We start from the raw sequence: 16664 nt of genomic DNA on the forward strand, positions 1-16664 counted from the left end.
TTCCGCGCGTAAAGTAGGTCAAACATGGTTTGTTATGCACGAAACTTGGCACACAACACTATTTGGCATATATTTGTGTTGAAATTTTTTAGAATTGATAATAATAGTCATATGCTAGAAATTAGAATTTAAGTTGCGCTATTTTTATGCGTTTTTAAGCGTTTTTGTCGATTTCGCGCGTAAAGTAGGTCAAACGTGGTTTGTTATGCACGAAACTTGGCACACAACACTATTTGGCATATATTATTGTGTTGAAATGGGTTATACTTGATAATAATAGTCATATGCTAGAAATTAGAAGTTAAGTTGCGATTTTTATGCGTTTTTAAGCGTTTTTTGTCAATTTCGCGCGGTAAAGTACTCAAACCTGGTTTTTGATGCGAAACCGGGGCTGATTAAGGCCTTGGTTATGCAAGGATTAATGTTGTGCGTAAGCTTTGATTAATGAAACAGTAAAAAAACTACAAATGATCATGAAAAGAACACGAAACAACCACAAACACTTTAAACAAAATTCTGATCTATTAAACTGTCGACCAGCTCTCCTTCGGCTCAGCTTCTAGGAGGCCACGGGGATTGTTAGAATGATTTTTAGGACCTTTATAGCTAGATCCAAGTACCAAGATTCCATTTTGACTTTAGCCTAGGCCCTGGATGCATAGGTTTGGTCTCCACGTGTCGTGCAAGGTGGTATGGTCACTAGTTTGATGTTGTCAATTTCGCGTTTTTTATTTGTCGAATTTCGCACGTAAAAGTAGGTCAAAACATGGTTTGTTATGCACGAAAACTTGGCACACAACAAGTATTTGGAATATATTATTGTGTTGAAATGGGTTAGAATTGATAATAATAGTCATATGCTAGAAATTAGAAGTTAAGTTTGCGATTTTATGCGTTTTTTAAGCGTTTTTTTTCAATTTTCGCGCGGTAAAGTACTCAAACTTGGTTTGTTATGCACGAAACTTGGCACACTACACTATTTGGCATATATTATTGTGTGGAAATGGTTTTACTTGACAATAATAGTCATATGCTAGAAATTAGAAGTTAAAGTTGCGATTTTATGGGTTTTTTAAGCGTTTTTTGTCAATTTCGCGCGTAAAGTATGTCAAACATGGTTTGTTATGCACGAAACTTGGCACACAACACTATTTGGCATATATTATTGTGTTGAAATGGTTAGACTTGATAATAATAGTCATATGCTAGAAATTAGAAGTTAAGTTGCGATTTTATGCGTTTTTAAGCGGTTTTTGTCAATTTCGTGCGTAAAGTAGGTCAAACATGGTTTGTTATGCACGAAACTTGGCACACAACACTATTTGGCATATATTGATGTGTTGAAATGGTTTATACTTGATAATAATAGTCATATGCTAGAAATTAGAAGTTAAGTTGCGATTTTTATGGGTTTTTTAAGCGTTTTTGTCAATTTCGCGCGGTAAAGTAGGTCAAACATGGTTTGTTATGCACGAAACTTGGCACACAAACACTATTTGGCATATATTATTTGTGTTGAAATGGTTAGAATTGATAATAAATAGTCATATGCTAGAAATTAGAAGTTAAGTTGCGATTTTATGCGTTTTTTAAGCGTTTTTGTGAATTTCGCGCGTAAAGTTGGTCAAACATGGGTTGTTATGCATGAAACTTGGCACACAACACTATTTGGCATATGTTATTGTGTTGAAATGTTTTAGAATTGATAATAATAGTCATATGCTAGAAATTAGAACTATAAGTTGCGATTTTATGCGTTTTTAAGCGGTTTTTGTCAATTTCGCGCGTAAAGTATGTCAAACATGGTTTGTTATGCACGAAACTTGGCACAAAACACTATTTGACATATATTATTGTGTTGAAATTGTTTATAATTGATAATAATAGTACTAGTCATATGCTAGAAATTAGAAGTTAAGTTGCGATTTTATGCGTTTTTTAAGCGTTTTTGTGAATTTTCGCGCGTAAGGAAGTAGGTCAAACATGGTTTGTTATGCACGAAACTTGGCACACAACACTATTTGGCATATATTATTGTGTTGAAATGGTTATACTTGATAATAATAGTCATATGCTAGAAATTAGAAGTTAAGTTGCGATTTTATGGGTTTTTTAAGCGTTTTTGTCAATTTCCGCAGCGTAAAGTAGGTCAAACATGGTTTGTATTATGCACGAAAACATGGGCACACAGCACTATTTGGCATATATTATAGTGTTGAAATGGTTAGAATTGATAATAATAGTCATATGCTAGAAATTAGAAGTTAAGTTGCGATTTTATGCGTTTTTAAGCGTTTTTGTCAATTTCGCTCCGCGTGAAGTATGTCAAACATGGTTTGTTATGCACGAAACTTGGCACACAACACTATTTGGCATATTTTATTGTGTTGAAATGGTTAGAATTGATAATAATAGTCATATGCTAGAAAATTAGAAGTTAAGTTGCGATTTTTATGCGTCTTTTAAGCGTTTTTGGTCAATTTCGCGAGCGTAAAGTATGTCAAACATGGTTGGTTATGCACGAAACTAGGCACACAACACTATTTTGGCATATATTATTGTGTTGAAATGGTTAGAATTGATAATAATAGTTCATATGCTAGAAATTAGAAGTTAAGTTGCGATTTTATGCGTTTTTTAAGCGTTTTTGTCAATTTCGCGAGCGTAAAAGTAGGTCTCAAACATGGTTTGTTATGCACGAAACTTGGCACACAACACTATTTTGCATATATTATTGTGTTGAAATGGTTATACTTGATAATAATAGTCATATTCTAGAAATTAGAAGTTAAGTTGCGATTTTATGGGTTTTTTAAGCGTTTTTGTCAATTTTGCGCGTAAAGTAGGTCAAACATGGTTTGTTATGCACGAAACTAGGCACACAACACTATTTGGCATATATTATTGTGTTGAAATGGTTAGAATTGATAATAATAGTCATATGCTAGAAATTAGAAGTTAAGTTGCGATTTTATGCGTTTTTAAGCGTTTTTGTGAATTTCGCGCGTAAAGTTGGTCAAACATGGGTTGTTATGCACGAAACTTGGCACACAACACTATTTGGCATATGTTATTGTGTTGAAATGGTTAGAATTGATAATAATAGTCATATGCTAGAAATTAGAAGTTAAGTTGCGATTTTATGCGTTTTTAAGCGTTTTTTGTCAATTTCGTGCGTAAAGTATGTCAAAACATGGTTTTGTTATGCACGAAACTTGGCACAAAAACACTATTTGACATATATTATTGTGTTGAAATTGTTATAATTGATAATAATAGTCATATGCTAGAAATTAGAAGTTAAGTTGCGATTTTTATGCGTTTTTAAGCGTTTTTTGTGAATTTCGCGCGCGTAAAGTAGGGTCAAAACATGGTTTGTTATGCACGAAAACTTGGCACACAACACTATTTGGCATATATTATTGTGTTGAAATGGTTTATACTTGATAATAATAGTCATATTCTAGAAATTAGAAGTTAAGTTGCGATTTTTATGGGTTTTTTAAGCGTTTTTGTCAATTTTGCGCGTAAAAGTAGGTCAAACATGGTTTGTTATGCACGAAACTTGGCACACACAACACTATTTGGCATATATTATTGTGTTTGAAATGGTTAGAATTGATAATAAATAGTCATATGCTAGAAATTAGAAGTTAAGTTGCGATTTTATGCGTTTTTAAGCGTTTTTGTGAATTTCGCGCGTAAAGTTTGTCAAACATGGGTTGTTATGCACGAAAACTTGGCACACAACACTATTTGGCATATGTTATTTGTGTTGAAATGGTTTAGAAATTGATAATAATAGTCATATGCTAGAAATTAGAAGTTAAAGTTGCGATTTTATGCGTTTTTAAGCGTTTTTTGTCAATTTTCGTGCGTAAAGTATGTCAAAACATGGTTTGTTATGCACGAAACTTTGGCACAAAAACACTATTTGACATATATTATTGTGTTGAAATATTGTTATAATTGATAATAATAGTCATATGCTAGAAATTAGAAGTTTAAGTTGCGATTTTATGCGTTTTTTAAGCGTTTTTTGTGAATTTCGCGCGCTAAAGGTAGGTCAAACATGGTTTGTTATGCCACGAAAACTTGGCAGACAACACTATTTGGCATATATTATTGTGTTGAAATGGTTATACTTGATAATAATAGTCATATGCTAGAAATTAGAAGTTAAGTTGCGATTTTTATGGGTTTTTAAGCGTTTTTGTCAATTTCGCTCAGCGTAAAGTAGGTCAAAACATGGTTTGTTTATGCACGAAACATGGCACACAACACTATTTGGCTATATATTATTGTGTTGAAATGGTTAGAATTGATAATAATAGTCATATGCTAGAAATTAGAAGTTAAGTTGCGATTTTATGCGTTTTTAAGCGTTTTTGTCAATTTCGCGCGTAAAGTTGTTCAAACATGGGTTGTTATGCACGAAACTTGGCACACAACACTATTTGGCATATGTTATTGTGTTGAAATGGTTAGAATTGATAATAATAGTCATATGCTAGAAATTAGAAGTTAAGTTGCGATTTTATGCATTTTTTAAGCGTTTTTTTTCAATTTCGCCAGGCGTAAAGTATGTCAAACATGGTTTTGTTATGCACGAAACTTGGCACAAAACACTATTTGACATATATTATTGTGTTGAAATTGTTATAATTGATAATAATAGTCATATGCTAGAAATTAGAAGTTAAGTTGCGATTTTATGCGTTTTTTAAGCGTTTTTTGTGAATTTTCGCAGCGTAAAGTAGGTCAAACATGGTTTGTTATGCACGAAACTTGGCACACAACACTATTTGGCATATATTATTGTGTTGAAATGGTTATAACTTGATAATAATAGTCATATGCTAGAGAAATTAGAAGTTAAGTTGCGATTTTATGGGTTTTTTAAGCGTTTTTGTCAATTTCGCCGCGTAAAGTAGGTCAAACATGGTTTTGTTATGCACGAAACTTGGCACACAACACTATTTGGCATATATTATTGTGTTGAAAATGGGTTAGAATTGATAATAATAGTCATATGCTAGAAATTAGAAGTTAAGTTCCGATTTTTAGCGTTTACTTTAAGCGTTTTTGTCAATTATCGCGCGTAAAGTACTCAAACTTGGTTTTGATGCGAAACCGGGGGCTGATTAAGGCCTTGGGTTATGCAAGGATTAATGTTGTGCGTAAGCTTTGATTAATGACACAGTCAAAAACTACAAATGATCATGAAAAGAACACGAAACACCACAAACCACTTAAAAAAAAATTCTAATCTATTAAACAGTCGACCAGCTCTCCCTTCGGCTCAGCTTCTAGGAGGCCACGGGGGATTGATTAGAATGGTTTTAGGACCTTTATAGCTAGATCCAAGTACCAACATTCCATTTCGAATTTAGCCTAGGTCCTGGATGCATAGGTTTGGTCTCCACGTGCCGTGCAAGGTGGTATGGTCACTAGTTTGAGATGCTGTCAATTTCGCGTTTTTATTTGTCAATTTCGCGCGTAAAGTAGGTCAAACATGGTTTTTTTATGCACGAAACTTGGCACACAACCAACACTATTTGGAATATATTATTGTGTTGAAAATGGTTAGACTTGATAATAATAGTCATATGCTAGAAATTAGAAGTTAAGTTTGCGATTTTATGCGTTTTTAAGCATTTTTTGTCAATTTTCGCGCGTAAAGTAGGTCAAACATGGTTTGTTATGCACGAAAATTGGCACACAAACACTATTTGGGCATATAATATTGTGTGGAAATGGTTTATACTTGATAATAATAGTCATATGCTAGAAAAATAGAAGTTAAGTTGCGATTTTATGGGTTTTTTAAGCTGTTTTTGTCAATTTCGCGCGGCGTAAATTAGGTCAAACATGATTTGTTATGCACGAAAACTTGGCACACAACACTATTTGGCATATATTTATTGTGTTGAAATGGTTAGAATTGATAATAATAGTCATATGCTAGAAATTAGAAGTTAAGTTGCGATTTTATGCGTTTCTAAGCGTTTTTGTCAATTTCGCGCGTAAAGTACTCAAACTTGGTTTTGATGCGAAACCAGGGCTGATTAAAGCCTTGGTTATGCAAGGATTAATGTTGTGCGTAAGCATTGATTAATGACACAGTCAAAAACTACGAATGATCATGTAAAGAACACGAAACAACCACAAACACTTAAACAAAAATTCTGATCTAGCAAAACTGTCGACCAGCCCTCCTTCGGCTCAGCTTCTAGGAGTCCACGGGGATTGTTAGAATGGTTTTAGGACCTTGATAAGCTAGATCCAGAGTACCAAGATTCCATTTCCACTTTAGCCTAGGTCCTGGATGCATAGGTTTTGGTCTCCACGTGTCGTGCAAGGTGGTTTTGGTCACTAGTTTGATGCTGTCAATTTCACGTTTTTATTTGTCAATTTCACGCGTAAAGTAGGTCAAACATGGTTTGTTATACACGAAACTTGGCACACAACACTATTTGGCATATATTATTGTGTTGAAATAGTTAGACTTGATAATAATAGTCATATGCTAGAAATTAGAAGTTAAGTTGCGATTTTATGCGTTTTTAAACCGTTTTTTGTCAATTTCGCCGCGTAAAGTAGGTCAAACATGGTTTGTTATGCACGAAACTTGGCACACAATACTATTTGGCATATATTATTGTGTTGAAATGGTTAGAATTTATAATAATAGTCATAAGCTAGAAATTCGAAGTTAAGTTGCGATTTTATGCGTTTTTTAAGCGTTTTTTGTGAATTTCGCGCGCAAAGTAGGTCAAACATGGTTTGTTATGCCACGAAACTTGGCACACAACACTATTTGGCATATGTTTATTATGTTGAAATGGTTAGAATTGATAATAATAGTCATATGCTAGAAATTAGAAGTTAAGTTGCGATTTTATGCGTTTTTAAGCGTTTTTTGTCAATTTCGCGCGTAAAGTACTTAAACATGGTTTGTTATGCACGAAACTTGGCACACAACACTATTTGGCATATATTATTGTGTTGAAATGGTTTATACTTGATAATAATAGTCATATTGCTATAAATTAGAAGTTAAGTTGCGGATTTTATGCGTTTTCAAGCGTTTTTGTCAATTTCGCCGCGTAAAGTAGGTCAAACATGGTTTGTTATGCACGAAACTTGGCACACAACACTATTTGGTATATGTTATTGTGTTGAAATGGTTAGAATTGATAATAATAGTCATATGCTAGAAATTAGAAGTTAAGTTGCGATTTAATGCGTTTTTAAGCGTTTTTGTCAATTTCGCGCGTAAAGTAGGTCAAACATGGTTTGTTATGCACGAAACTTGGCACACAACACTATTTGGCATATATTATTGTGTTGAAATTTTTAGAATTGATAATAATAGTCATATGCTAGAAATTAGAAGTTAAGTTGCGATTTTATGCGTTTTTAAGCGTTTTTTGTCGATTTCGCGCGTAAAGTAGGTCAAACGTGGTTTGTTATGCACGAAACTTGGCACACAACACTATTTGGCATATATTATTGTGTTGAAATGGTTATACTTGATAATAATAGTCATATGCTAGAAATTAGAAGTTAAGTTGCGATTTTATGCGTTTTTAAGCGTTTTTTATCAATTTCGCGGCGTAAAGTACTCAAACACCTGGTTTTTGATGAGCGAAACCGGGGCTGATTAAGGCCTTGGTTATGCAAGGATTAATGTTGTGCGTAAGCTTTGATTAATGAAACAGTCAAAAACTACAAATGATCATGAAAAAGAACACGAAACAACCACAAAACACCTTAAACAAAAATTCTGATCTATTAAACTGTCGACCAGCTCTCCTTCGGCTCAGCTTCTAGGAGGCCACGGGGATTGTTAGAATGGTTTTAGGACCTTTATAGCTAGATCCAAGTACCAAGATTCCATTTTGACTTTAGCCTAGGCCCTGGATGCATAGGTTTGGTCTCCACGTGTCGTGCAAGGTGGTATGGTCACTAGTTTGATGTTGTCAATTTCGCGTTTTTTATTTGTCAATTTCGCTACGTAAAGTAGGTCAAACATGGTTTGTTATGCACGAAACTTGGCACACAACAGTATTTGGAATATATTATATGTGTTGAAATGGTTAGAATTGATACAATAATAGTCATATGCTAGAAAATTACAAGTTAAGTTGCGATTTTATGCGTTTTTAAGCGTTTTTTGTCAATTTCGCGCGTAAAATACTTAAACATGGGTTTGTTATGCACGAAAACTTGGCACACAACACTATATTTGGCATATATTATTGTTTTGAAAATGGTTAGACTTGATAATAATAGTCATATGCTAGAAAATTAGAAGTTAAGTTGCGATTTTATGCGTTTTTTAAGCGTTTTTAATCAATTTCGCGCGTAAAGTAGGTCAAACATGGTTTGTTATGCACGAAACTTGGCACACAACACTATTTGGCATATATTATTGTTGTTGAAATGGTTATACTTGATAATAATAGTCATATGCTAGAAATTAGAAGTTAAGTTGCGATTTTATGGGGTTTTTAAGCGTTTTTTGTCAATTTCGCAGCGCGTAAAGTAGGTCAAACATGGTTTGTTATGCACGAAACTTGGCACACACAACACTATTTGGCATATATTTATTGTGTTGAAATGGTTAGAATTGAGAATAATAGTCATATGCTAGAAACTAGAAGTTAAGTTAAGATTTTATGCGTTTTTAAGCGTTTTTGTCAATTTCGCGCGTAAAGTACTCAAACTTGGTTTTGATGCGAAACCGGGGCTGATTAAAGCCTTGGTTATGCAAGCATTAATGTTGTGCGTAAGCATTGATTAATGACACAGTCAAAAACTACAAATGATCATGAAAAGAACACGAAACAACCACAAACACTTAAACAAAATTCTGATCTAGCAAACTGTCGACCAGCCCTCCTTCGGCTCAGCTTCTAGGAGTCCACGGGGATTGTTAGAATGGTTTTAGGACCTTGATAGCTAGATCCAAGTACCAAGATTCCATTTCCACTTTAGCCTAGGTCCTGGATGCATAGGTTTGGTCTCCACGTGTCGTGCAAGGTGGTCTGCTCACTAGTTTGATGCTGTCAATTTCACGTTTTTATTTGTCAATTTCGCGCGTAAAGTAGGTCAAACATGGTTTGTTATGCACGAAACTTGGCACACAACACTATTTGGCATATATTTTTGTGTTGAAATGGTTAGACTTGATAATAATAGTCATATGCTAGAAATTAGAAGTTAAGTTGCGATTTTATGCGTTTTTAACCGTTTTTGTCAATTTCGCGCGTAAAGTAGGTCAAACATGGTTTGTTATGCACGAAACTTGGCACACAATACTATTTGGCATATATTATTGTGTTGAAATGGTTAGAATTTATAATAATAGTCATATGCTAGAAATTAGAAGATAAGTTGCGATTTTATGCGTTTTTAAGCGTTTTTGTGAATTTCGCGCGTAAAGTAGGTCAAACATGGTTTGTTATGCACGAAACTTGGCACACAACACTATTTGGCATATGTTATTATGTTGAAATGGTTAGAATTGATAATAATAGTCATATGCTAGAAATTAGAAGTTAAGTTGCGATTTTATGCGTTTTTAAGCGTTTTTGTCAATTTCGCGCGTAAAGTACTCAAACATGGTTTGTTATGCACGAAACTTGGCACACAACACTATTTGGCATATATTATTGTGTTGAAATGGTTATACTTGATAATAATAGTCATATGCTATAAATTAGAAGTTAAGTTGCGATTTTATGCGTTTTCAAGCGTTTTTGTCAATTTCGCGCGTAAAGTAGGTCAAACATGGTTTGTTATGCACGAAACTTGGCACACAACACTATTTGGCATATATTATTGCGTTGAAATGGTTAGAATTTATAATAATAGTCATATGCTAGAAATTAGAAGTTAAGTTGCGATTTTATGCGTTTTTAAGCGTTTTTGTCAATTTCGCGCGTAAAGTAGGTCAAACATGGTTTGTTATGCACGAAACTTGGCACACAACACTATTTGGCATATGTTATTATGTTGAAATGGTTAGAATTGATAATAATAGTCATATGCTAGAAATTAGAAGTTAAGTTGCGATTTTATGCGTTTTTAAGCGTTTTTGTCAATTTCGCGCGTAAAGTACTCAAACATGGTTTGTTATGCACGAAACTTGGCACACAACACTATTTGGCATATATTATTGTGTTGAAATGGTTATACTTGATAATAATAGTCATATGCTAGAAATTAGAAGTTAAGTTGCGATTTTATGCGTTTTTAAGCGTTTTTGTCAATTTCGCGCGTAAAGTACTCAAACCTGGTTTTGATGCGAAACCGGGGCTGATTAAGGCCTTGGTTATGCAAGGATTAATGTTGTGCGTAAGCTTTGATTAATGAAACAGTCAAAAACTACAAATGATCATGAAAAGAACACGAAACAACCACAAACACTTAAACAAAATTCTGATCTATTAAACTGTCGACCAGCTCTCTTTCGGCTCAGCTTCTAGGAGGCCACGGGGATTGTTAGAATGGTTTTAGGACCTTTATAGCTAGATCCAAGTACCAAGATTCCATTTTGACTTTAGCCTAGGCCCTGGATGCATAGGTTTGGTCTCCACGTGTCGTGCAAGGTGGTATGGTCACTAGTTTGATGTTGTCAATTTCGCGTTTTTATTTGTCAATTTCGCACGTAAAGTAGGTCAAACATGGTTTGTTATGCACGAAACTTGGCACACAACAGTATTAGGAATATATTATTGTGTTGAAATGGTTAGAATTGATAATAATAGTCATATGCTAGAAATTACAAGTTAAGTTGCGATTTTATGCGTTTTTAAGCGTTTTTGTCAATTTCGCGCGTAAAGTACTTAAACATGGTTTGTTATGCACGAAACTTGGCACACAACACTATTTGGCATATATTATTGTTTTGAAATGGTTAGACTTGATAATAATAGTCATATGCTAGAAATTAGAAGTTAAGTTGCGATTTTATGCGTTTTTAAGCGTTTTTATCAATTTCGCGCGTAAAGTAGGTCAAACATGGTTTGTTATGCACGAAACTTGGCACACAACACTATTTGGCATATATTTTTGTGTTGAAATGGTTAGACTTGATAATAATAGTCATATGCTAGAAATTAGAAGTTAAGTTGCGATTTTATGCGTTTTTAACCGTTTTTGTCAATTTCGCGCGTAAAGTAGGTCAAACATGGTTTGTTATGCACGAAACTTGGCACACAATACTATTTGGCATATATTATTGTGTTGAAATGGTTAGAATTTATAATAATAGTCATATGCTAGAAATTAGAAGATAAGTTGCAATTTTATGCGTTTTTAAGCGTTTTTGTGAATTTCGCGCGTAAAGTAGGTCAAACATGGTTTGTTATGCACGAAACTTGGCACACAACACTATTTGGCATATGTTATTGTGTTGAAATGGTTAGAATTGATAATAATAGTCATATGCTAGAAATTAGAATTTAAGTTGCGATTTTATGCGTTTTTAAGCGTTTTTGTCAATTTCGTGCGTAAAGTAGGTCAAACATGTTTTGTTAAGCACGAAACTTGGCACACAACACTATTTGGCATATATTATTGTGTTGAAATGGTTAGAAACTATAATAATAGTCATATGCTAGAAATTAGAAGTTAAGTTGCGATTTTATGCGTTTTTAAGCGTTTTTGTCAATTTCGCGCGTAAAGTACTCAAACATGGTTTGTTATGCACGAAACTTGGCACACAACACTATTGGGCATATATTATTGTGTTGAAATGGTTATACTTGATAATAATAGTCATATGCTAGAAATTAGAAGTTAAGTTGCGATTTTATGGGTTTTTAAGCGTTTTTGTCAATTTCGCGCGTAAACTAGGTCAAACATGGTTTGTTATGCACGAAACTTGGCACACAACACTATTTGGCATATATTATTGTGTTGAAATGGTTAGAATTGAGAATAATAGTCATATGCTAGAAACTAGAAGTTAAGTTAAGATTTTATGCGTTTTTGTCAATTTCGCGCGTAAAGTACTCAAACTTGGTTTTGATGCGAAACCGGGGCTGATTAAAGCCTTGGTTATGCAAGCATTAATGTTGTGCGTAAGCATTGATTAATGACACAGTCAAAAACTACAAATGATCATGAAAAGAACACGAAACAACCACAAACACTTAAACAAAATTCTGATCTAGCAAACTGTCGACCAGCCCTCCTTCGGCTCAGCTTCTAGGAGTCCACGGGGATTGTTAGAATGGTTTTAGGACCTTGATAGCTAGATCCAAGTACCAAGATTCCATTTCCACTTTAGCCTAGGTCCTGGATGCATAGGTTTGGTCTCCACGTGTCGTGCAAGGTGGTCTGCTCACTAGTTTGATGCTGTCAATTTCACGTTTTTATTTGTCAATTTCGCGCGTAAAGTAGGTCAAACATGGTTTGTTATGCACGAAACTTGGCACACAACACTATTTGGCATATATTTTTGTGTTGAAATGGTTAGACTTGATAATAATAGTCATATGCTAGAAATTAGAAGTTAAGTTGCGATTTTATGCGTTTTTAACCGTTTTTGTCAATTTCGCGCGTAAAGTAGGTCAAACATGGTTTGTTATGCACGAAACTTGGCACACAATACTATTTGGCATATATTATTGTGTTGAAATGGTTAGAATTTATAATAATAGTCATATGCTAGAAATTAGAAGATAAGTTGCAATTTTATGCGTTTTTAAGCGTTTTTGTGAATTTCGCGCGTAAAGTAGGTCAAACATGGTTTGTTATGCACGAAACTTGGCACACAACACTATTTGGCATATGTTATTGTGTTGAAATGGTTAGAATTGATAATAATAGTCATATGCTAGAAATTAGAAGTTAAGTTGCGATTTTATGCGTTTTTAAGCGTTTTTGTCAATTTCGCGCGTAAAGTAGGTCAAACATGTTTTGTTAAGCACGAAACTTGGCACACAACACTGTTTGGCATATATTATTGTGTTGAAATGGTTAGAAACTATAATAATAGTCATATGCTAGAAATTAGAAGTTAAGTTGCGATTTTATGCGTTTTTAAGCGTTTTTGTCAATTTCGCGCGTAAAGTACTCAAACATGGTTTGTTATGCACGAAACTTGGCACACAACACTATTGGGCATATATTATTGTGTTGAAATGGTTATACTTGATAATAATAGTCATATGCTCGAAATTAGAAGTTAAGTTGCGATTTTATGGGTTTTTAAGCGTTTTTGACAATTTCGCGCGTAAAGTAGGTCAAACATGGTTTGTTATGCACGAAACTTGGCACACAACACTATATGGCATATATTATTGTGTTGAAATGGTTAGAATTGATAATAATAGTCATATGCTAGAAATTAGAAGTTAAGTTGCGATTTTATGCGTTTTTAAGCGTTTTTGTCAATTTCGCGCGTAAAGTACTCAAACATGGTTTGTTATGCACGAAACTTGGCACACTACACTATTTGGCATATATTATTGTGTTGAAATGGTTATACTTGATAATAATAGTCATATGCTAGAAATTAGAAGTTAAGTTGCGATTTTATGTGTTTTTAAGCGTTTTTGTCAATTTCGCGCGTAAAGTAGGTCAAACATGGTTTGTTATGCACGAAACTTGGCACACAACACTATTTGGCATATATTATTGTGTTGAAATGGTTAGAGTTGATAATAATAGTCATATGCTAGAAATTGGAAGTTAAGTTGCGATTTTATGCGTTTTTAAGCGTTTTTTTCAATTTCGCGCGTAAAGTACTCAAACTTGGTTTGTTATGCACGAAACTTGGCACACTACACTATTTGGCATATATTATTGTGTTGAAATGGTTTTACTTGACAATAATAGTCATATGCTAGAAATTAGAAGTTAAGTTGCGATTTTATGGGTTTTTAAGCGTTTTTGTCAATTTCGCGCGTAAAGTATGTCAAACATGGTTTGTTATGCACGAAACTTGGCACATAACACTATTTGGCATATATTATTGTGTTGAAATGGTTAGACTTGATAATAATAGTCATATGCTAGAAATTAGAAGTTAAGTTGCGATTTTATGCGTTTTTAAGTGTTTTTGTCAATTTCGTGCGTAAAGTAGGTCAAACATGGTTTGTTATGCACGAAACTTGGCACACAACACTATTTGGCATATATTGATGTGTTGAAATGGTTATACTTGATAATAATAGTCATATGCTAGAAATTAGAAGTTAAGTTGCGATTTTATGGGTTTTTAAGCGTTTTTGTCAATTTCGCGCGTAAAGTAGGTCAAACATGGTTTGTTATGCACGAAACTTGGCACACAACACTATTTGGCATATATTATTGTGTTGAAATGGTTAGAATTGATAATAATAGTCATATGCTAGAAATTAGAAGTTAAGTTGCGATTTTGTGCGTTTTTAAGCGTTTTTGTCAATTTCGCGCGTAAAGTACTCAAACGTGGTTTGTTATGCACGAAACTTGGCACACAACACTATTTGGCATATATTATTATGTTGAAATGGTTATACTTGATAATAATAGTCATATGCTAGAAATTAGAAGTTAAGTTGCGATTTTATGCGTTTTTAAGCGTTTTTGTGAATTTCGCGCGTAAAGTAGGTCAAACATGGTTTGTTATGCACGAAACTTGGCACACAACACTATTTGGTATATGTTATTGTGTTGAAATGGTTAGAATTGATAATAATAGTCATATGCTAGAAATTAGAAGTTAAGTTGCGATTTAATGCGTTTTTAAGCGTTTTTGTCAATTTCGCGCGTAGAGTAGGTCAAACATGGTTTGTTATGCACGAAACTTGGCACACAACACTATTTGGCATATATTATTGTGTTGAAATTTTTAGAATTGATAATAATAGTCATATGCTAGAAATTAGAAGTTAAGTTGCGATTTTATGCGTTTTTAAGCGTTTTTGTCGATTTCGCGCGTAAAGTAGGTCAAACGTGGTTTGTTATGCACGAAACTTGGCACACAACACTATTTGGCATATATTATTGTGTTGAAATGGTTATACTTGATAATAATAGTCATATGCTAGAAATTAGAAGTTAAGTTGCGATTTTATGCGTTTTTAAGCGTTTTTGTCAATTTCGCGCGTAAAGTACTCAAACCTGGTTTTGATGCGAAACCGGAGCTGATTAAGGCCTTGGTTATGCAAGGATTAATGTTGTGCGTAAGCTTTGATTAATGAAACAGTCAAAAACTACAAATGATCATGAAAAGAACACGAAACAACCACAAACACTTAAACAAAATTCTGATCTATTAAACTGTCGACCAGCTCTCCTTCGGCTCAGCTTCTAGGAGGCCACGGGGATTGTTAGAATGGTTTTAGGACCTTTATAGCTAGATCCAAGTACCAAGATTCCATTTTGACTTTAGCCTAGGCCCTGGATGCATAGGTTTGGTCTCCACGTGTCGTGCAAGGTGGTATGGTCACTAGTTTGATGTTGTCAATTTCGCGTTTTTATTTGTCAATTTCGCACGTAAAGTAGATCAAACATGGTTTGTTATGCACGAAACTTGGCACACAACAGTATTTGGAATATATTATTGTGTTGAAATGGTTAGAATTGATAATAATAGTCATATGCTAGAAATTACAAGTTAAGTTGCGATTTTATGCGTTTTTAAGCGTTTTTGTCAATTTCGCGCGTAAAGTACTCAAACATGGTTTGTTATGCACGAAACTTGGCACACAACACTATTTGGCATATATTATTGTTTTGAAATGGTTAGACTTGATAATAATAGTCATATGCTAGAAATTAGAAGTTAAGTTGCGATTTTATGCGTTTTTAAGCGTTTTTATCAATTTCGCGCGTAAAGTAGGTCAAACATGGTTTGTTATGCACGAAACTTGGCACACAACACTATTTGGCATATATTATTGTGTTGAAATGGTTATACTTGATAATAATAGTCATATGCTAGAAATTAGAAGTTAAGTTGCGATTTTATGGGTTTTTAAGCGTTTTTGTCAATTTCGCGCGTAAAGTAGGTCAAACATGGTTTGTTATGCACGAAACTTGGCACACAACACTATTTGGCATATATTATTGTGCTGAAATGGTTAGAATTGAGAATAATAGTCATATGCTAGAAACTAGAAGTTAAGTTAAGATTTTATGCGTTTTTAAGCGTTTTTGTCAATTTCGCGCGTAAAGTACTCAAACTTGGTTTTGATGCGAAACCGGGGCTGATTAAAGCCTTGGTTATGCAAGCATTAATGTTGTGCGTAAGCATTGATTAATGACACAGTCAAAAACTACAAATGATCATGAAAAGAACACGAAACAACCACAAACACTTAAACAAAATTCTGATCTAGCAAACTGTCGACCAGCCCTCCTTCGGCTCAGCTTCTAGGAGTCCACGGGGATTGTTAGAATGGTTTTAGGACCTTGATAGCTAGATCCAAGTACCAAGATTCCATTTCCACTTTAGCCTAGGTCCTGGATGCATAGGTTTGGTCTCCACGTGTCGTGCAAGGTGGTCTGCTCACTAGTTTGATGCTGTCAATTTCACGTTTTTATTTGTCAATTTCGCGCGTAAAGTAGGTCAAACATGGTTTTTTATGCACGAAACTTGGCACACAACACTATTTGGCATATATTTTTGTGTTGAAATGGTTAGAATTGATAATAATAGT

Source organism: Amaranthus tricolor, chromosome 7 (assembly GCF_026212465.1).
Source record: "Amaranthus tricolor cultivar Red isolate AtriRed21 chromosome 7, ASM2621246v1, whole genome shotgun sequence".
Classification (NCBI taxonomy): Eukaryota; Viridiplantae; Streptophyta; class Magnoliopsida; order Caryophyllales; family Amaranthaceae; genus Amaranthus; species Amaranthus tricolor.